General features: G+C 44.2%; 1 long non-coding RNA gene across 1 annotated transcript; it reads left to right on the top strand.

The window, feature by feature from the left end:
- The first annotated feature begins 2,680 nt into the window (after positions 1–2,680).
- LOC143144753 (uncharacterized) lies at positions 2,681–4,079 on the top strand. Its single transcript, XR_012991507.1, has 3 exons — positions 2,681–2,803; positions 2,871–3,101; positions 3,916–4,079. It is a non-coding gene; the product is annotated as an uncharacterized LOC143144753 (long non-coding RNA).
- The last annotated feature ends 2,674 nt before the right edge of the window (positions 4,080–6,753 follow it).

Genomic DNA, 6,753 nt, shown 5'->3' with positions numbered 1-6,753 from the left:
GGACACCCAAAGCGCGGAATGTCGCGTTCAAGGGGGCGGGCGGGGGGGAGTAAAGGGGGATGGGAGGCGAAGCATCGAATCGCGCAGAAGCAATTTACCGGATCTTCGTTCGAAGTTCGACGATCGCGCTCGTTGCGAATCGCCGTAACGCGAGCCATCGTTTCGTGAAAAATATTCAACCAGCGAACCCTTTGATCCTGAAATTCGACAACCGTGGTACTCGTTCTTTCGAATATGCATCGCGTTGAAACATGTGTTCGAACCGGCTCGAAATAATTCTCGGCAACCTTTCGCGTGGAAAGGTTTTTTGTGCGCCCGTTCCTTCTCGATTCGAAACAACCCGTGAGAAGGTGGAGGGTCAGGTCGCTTCCTTGAATAATACTTCCATTAATTCGGCCGTTAATCGTTAACGTTAATTTTCCTACGCGAGTATACCGATGAGAATTTTTTCTCATTTTTTTTCAACGGGCGCGTACAGATTCTTCGTTTCTTTTTTTTTTTTTGTCTTTTCTTTCGACGCACCAAGGAAGCGAAAAACGAAAATAAAACAATCCTTTTGTTCGAACTGCACTACATCTCTTTCGTTTCTTCGAATACTCGTTTACAGTGGGAGAAAAAATTGTAACCTTCATCGTCGAGAAGGTAAAATAAAAAATGAGTTAAAGTTATGGATATCAACGTCTACGTCCATTGTAAAATTATCCAATGTGTCGTTACGCGTACTTAGCCTCTGGAAAGTCCCGCAAACGTGAAACGACAATTGCACAACAAGCACATTTATTCCATAAAAGCGCATTCTTTGACAAACTCTGCAATAAAGTGTTGAACTTTGAAACCACAGCTCATCGAAACGGTAAAACCCTTAACGTTTCTAAATATTGGTTCGGGACTCTGTTGTTTCGCCGCAACTCGAAAGATAAAGGCATCGGGGCGCAATTACGGAAACTCGACCGTTTGCGTACACCGTTTCCGTTTCCAATCGATAATAGAAAAAAATTGTTCAACGTGTAACGATCGCGAGCAATTCCGTTGTTCGCCGCGCGAAACTCGCAATCGCGCGAATAAACGATGAAAGTTTCGGGAACGATTCTTCGATACTGCTCGGAACGCGAAGTTAATCGCGCGAGATTAAACGTAGCGATAACGTCGAAAGGATAACAATTGTTCGTCGTTTTGGACACTCGTGGAGTGTGAAGACCACCCGTCCCGCGTTTTTTTTTTTTCTTTTTTCTGTCTATTTTTTCTTCCTCTTCTTTTCGCAGCCAGCGGGACAGCGTCGAAGGATGCACCCCTTTGGACGAATTTTCGGAAAACCGGAGGAAAAGGACGAGAGGACGAAAGGAAGCGAGTGGAAAAAAGAAGGAACGGTGAATCGACGCCGACATTATGGAAGCCTCCGTTACAAGGTCGTAACTCAGCCACTTTAGAGTTTCTCGGTTCCTGGCACGCCATTAGGCGTCCTCTTCAGAAAAATAAATCTTCCTTTCCAGGAATTCCACGTAGACTTCGAGAACCTAAGTCCTGGGACCTAGCACGCATAACGAGTCGACACCCCTGCGACGAGGGAAATGGACTCGTCCAGCAGGGGTGGCTACTACGAAGCCAACCCCCTCCTCGTTCTCCGTTCTTTTTCGGCGCGTTGCTGCTATTGCTCCGGTTCCATCGGGCGGTTCGATTCCGTTTGAAACTCTGACACGTTGATCCTGTTACCTTCCTGGCATCGTTTTTTAACGCGTAACCTTTTTTTTTGCGAAACCGGGGAGGCGTTCGAGAATTCGCCGCATCGATTTAGAAAGGAACGGGAAAGATCGAGGACCGATCTCGACGCTCGCCGCGTTCTCGATCCGGATCGAGCGCGTTGGATCTTCTTTGCTTCAATTCGACGAAACATTTCGGGCTACTTGCCGCAAAATTGTGTTCGGAAGAGCGTATTAGTGAAATGATAGGCAGAAGGTGGAGGAAAGTTTGAAAATAATTTATTACTCCCTGTAATAATTGAAAGAAGAAACGATTTGTACGTCCTTCGTCCAATTTGAGAAACGAGCGATTCGATAAGAAGAAAGTAATTTGTTAATTGCAAACGCAAAGTCGCGGCTGGATCCCACTTGTCGTGAAACTGTGTCCAGAAGAGCGTATTATTAAAATGATAGGCAGAAGATGGAGGAAAGTTTGAAAATAATTTACTGCTCCCTGTAATAATTGAAAGAAGAAACGATTCGTACGTTCTTCTTCCAATTTGAGAAACGAGCGATTCGATAAGAAGAAAGTAATTTGTTAATTGCAAACGCAAAGTCGCGGCTGGATCCCACTTGTCGTGAAACTGTGTCCAGAAGAGCGTATTATTAAAATGATAGGCAGAAGATGGAGGAAAGTTTGAAAATAATTTACTGCTCCTTGTAATAATTGAAAGAAGAAGCGATTTGTGTAACGTACGTCCTTCCAATTTCAGAAACGAGTAATTCGATAAGGTAAAGTAATTTGTTAATCAGAATTGGACGATTCTGAATAAAAACGCTGCAATGTCGACCCATAATTTCGGTGGTATTTCTCAAAGTATACGAGACGGAGAATAAAAAAAACATTATTTACTCTTAATAATCAACGTTTTCTCCGTTATTACATTTTCTTATTTTATTCTCGAGAAAGCATACTGGATTCGGAGAAATATATTGAGATACTTTTGGACTTTACGCGACGAAATTCTTTCCTTATTAAAACATTCGTGCGGGTTCCAGAGAAGATACTAATCGCTTGGAGCAACGTAGGGGGAGTAGGACGAAGCGTGGCCTTCCAGTTGACATCGGTAAACATTTTCTTCGCTCGAGAAACAGATTATAGAACGTACCATTTATTAATGTCCATTTTTGTAGATTATTTTCCGCCGATAACCGACAACATTAGTATCGTACCGGTTGGACGAAACAGACTGGACTAATTAAATAGGAGAACCAAGAAAAGGACTCGTAACGTAACCGATTTAGATTTGTAACCTGTACGAATTTACAATTCGTACTTTACTGTTCGACTTCGTGTACAGGGTGTTGCGTAATTTGTGGGACCAACTTCAGGAGTTGACTGTACACTCCAAAACAATGAAAAAGGTTCGTATAAATGTATGTCTTACTTCTCAATGTTATTTCGGTACGAAAACCTTTCGTCCTCTTAATAACGATTTTTTGATACTTGACTGCTGCAATACGTTCTTTAATATTTACAAAAACGTGTTTTCCTCTCTTTGCAATTTCGTATGTCCTATTTACATAACTGTGAAATATTTTCTAATAAAAGTCTGCGATACATGCGATGTCTCGTTTCTGCGTAAAAATGAATACAATATTAATTTTAATAACGACGTTTTCATCGGAGTCTGACACGCTCCGTGTACGCGTCAATGTCAAGAAACTGGGTATCCGTGGTTAAGCGTTAACTTGAGATCATTTCAAGATTATAATATAACAAATCGTTGAATTCGTCTCGACGCCTTCTAAAATGCTACTAAATTAAAAATATTGCACACCGTTCCATTTGAAACCATCGCGACAACCTTGATTTCTTGTCGAAGAACAATTTCTTTCCCAATTCTAAAATTACAATTTCCTGTCGATTAAATACCTATTACAGTATTACTTTGGTAGACTAAATATATTTTTATCTTTTCGTAGCTTTAAACGTCAATTGATTTCTCCTTCGACCATCGATGATTGTATTCTCCGAATTTTATACACCGAAGGGTTTTCCTCTACTGAATTGACAAAAAAACTTTGTTCCAATCCGTGATAGGCTCTTTCAGACTGCCTACAAAAGTGGTTAAAAAATCTTGATAACCGATTCGCGACTCGTCCTGTAAAATTCTCCGTTCAATTTCCACCGAAACGTTGTTCTCTCGATTAATCACGGTACGCGCGAAATTTCCAGTGAATCCAACGCCGCCAAAATGGAGAAACGAGACCGACGAGGAACGCGAAACGTGGTTCCAGAGACGTAAAGAACGCACCGTCGCAAAAAGGGACAAAGAGAAGAAAAGAAAAAGGAAAGAATAGTAAAAGAAGGAACGAAGAAACGAAGAAACGAAGAAAAGAAAATAATTCTCATCCCGGTTGCTGTCGTCGAAGACATCCCCGTCACGATCGCGAGTCACGAAGAAACCGAACGAATCCGCGTTAAAAGAGCCGAGAAGATGAGCGAGCGATACGGGAACGAAGAAAGCAACCCGGTAATCGTCGTCCTCCAGTGAACCGTTTCGCGAGAAGAATCCGAGTGGACGTCTCGACAAAAGGTACGGTTCGGGGGCTGGGGAGGGGGCGAAACGGGGCCCACCGAATCTTCGTCGATCCGTACCGGGAAATTTGAAAAATAGCCAGGTTCCCCCGTGCCCCCTCCGCTCTGCTACGGCATGGTCGTCCGCCATAAGCGGTCCTCCCTACTTACGAGGTTCTCGCATCGTTTCGCCTTCGAGGCGATCACGGAGCCGAATTTTCGAACGAACCACGCGAACGGTTCCACTCGCTCAATGGACGCGGAACGCGCGTACAATCGTACGCATTGTAGCCAGTTCGAGAGAAACGGCGCGGTGGCCTCGGCTCGATGCACCTACGGGAATAATATTTACTTCCTGCCTAGGCCGGCATCCGGCCCGCTCGCAACACTCGTTCCCCGGGGGTAACACGAAACCGTGTCGGCTACGGTTTTTCCCGGTTCGACGGACTGTTTCGCGACGGGGTGCTCGAACGAGGAGGTGGAGGTAGGCGGCGACAAGAGCAGGGAAAAATTGCGGCTCTCCATTGACGAGCGAGACCGCAACGAGAGGAATCGAAAGGGGAGGAAATTACACGTTCCGCGTTTAATCGAATTTGAGCGAGCGGCGGGGTGGAACGCGCGTCGCAAATTACGCGACGATGAGTTCCATCTTTTTTTTTTCTCCCCATCTCTCTCTCTATTTCTTTTCTTTTCTTCTCTGCACACCTCCCGGGGGGTGTCGAACCCTTTTTTCTCCGGGGGTGTCGCAACTGTTGCGTTTTGCGAGCTCGCGGTGCTCGGTGGTAACCTCTTTGTTCGCGGATAAACGCGAGCTTCCACACGTTCGGCGTCTCGTAATTTGGGGCAGGTTTGAAATTTAATCGCGCCCGGTGACTTGAATGCCGGCGCGAGCGACGAAACTAGACCGAGGGACGCAGATTTTCGTTCGAACGAACATTATCGCGGCCGGAGATGGACGTAGACTCGAACAAAGGATCACGAACGCGAGCTACGTGTAACGATTCACTCGCGACGCTTGTATACGTGTCCGGTGAGTGAAACAGTTCTCTGAGTTTATTTCTGATTTTTATCCGACAGTCACTATGGACGAAAAGTGATTTTTCTTTTTTGGTCGGTGATCGAGACTTTTGTACACAGAATATCACGTTGCGAATCAATTTTTACCCGTTCTTCGTTTTTACCACGGTTTTGATACATTTATTTTGTATTATTTTTCGTGAATTCTGACCTCTTCGAAATGAAAATATACCGTGGCAATGGATAATGGAACGCTGGAGCAGACAAGTATCAAAATTTTACGGTCGTTGCAATTGTTCGATCGGTCCGTAATTATTGCACGTTTTCAAAGTCGACGTTTATTTTCTATAGATTGTTAAACGATAAGAAACCGTTCTATCGCGAGGAAAGGTTGTTTATTCGTCAATGTTACCACGTGTCCTAAAAATAGAACGCTGACATCCAATGCGTTCAGTTTCAATCTTTCGAGAAAGCTGTTTTCTTTGCAATATCATTTTTCGAATTTGTCTTATTCTCCGGTCCGTTCGTTTTCCAAAAATACGTACGAATTTCCTTGTCTTCGTCGCTGAACTGGTTAATGGTGAAATAATGTTTCTCAACAAGACAAACACATTTATCTTAAATTCTCCCGTTCTAAGAACGATACTCGATTAAATCAACGAACAAAAACTACAGAATGTTCGCCAAGTAGCTTGCTATCTAAATATAAACTATTTAAGAAGCGATAGTTCGCACAGTCGCAGCTTTCTCGTGAAACGAACACATTTATTTTAAACTCCCACTCTGAACGCAAGACTCGATTAATTCAACGAAAAAAAAGAAAAAAAAAAGAAACTACGGAACGCTCGCGAAGCGCGACATCGAAATACGAACGATCGTCGGACGAGCAATTATCAATTGCCTCACTTTTATTCTTATCCAAGCATCGGGCTTGCCCAACGACGTAATCGTCTCGAAGTGGTCGTTGCACGCGATTCGAACGATAATAAAACACGTCGATTCGAAATCGCGCGGGAAAAGTGCAAGTTTTCGTCTCGGTGGCCTCGATGTGGCAACCCTCTACGATAATTAAACGACCTTGATCGAACACGGGGCGAGCACGGATCGCGAGACGAATGAAACAACGAAAATACGACTGGATGGAAATACGAGAAACGACGAGAGAAACGGTCGAGTAAGGTCCATTTACTGTTCGCTGTTGCAAAAAGCATTGATGATCCCTCCAGGCACAAAGAGCAATGATAGAGAGCAACAGATAAGTGCAATTCGAGTTGCAAAACGTTGCGGCGCATGAGGAGGCATTACGGCCGCTCGCAAATTACTACGCCGGTAATCATAATGCGATCGTAATGCAACGCGAATGGCTTGATTTCGAGCGCGAGCCTCGCCGTTGCGAGATAAGCCGCGGTCATTATGCGAAATTAGTGATTATCGGAGGTAATTCGTAATTATTATTCGTCGTAATATAGATTCGCGGGG

Source organism: Ptiloglossa arizonensis, chromosome 3 (genome assembly GCF_051014685.1).
Source record: "Ptiloglossa arizonensis isolate GNS036 chromosome 3, iyPtiAriz1_principal, whole genome shotgun sequence".
Classification (NCBI taxonomy): Eukaryota; Metazoa; Arthropoda; class Insecta; order Hymenoptera; family Colletidae; genus Ptiloglossa; species Ptiloglossa arizonensis.
This window is presented reverse-complemented; position numbering and strand designations above follow the sequence as displayed.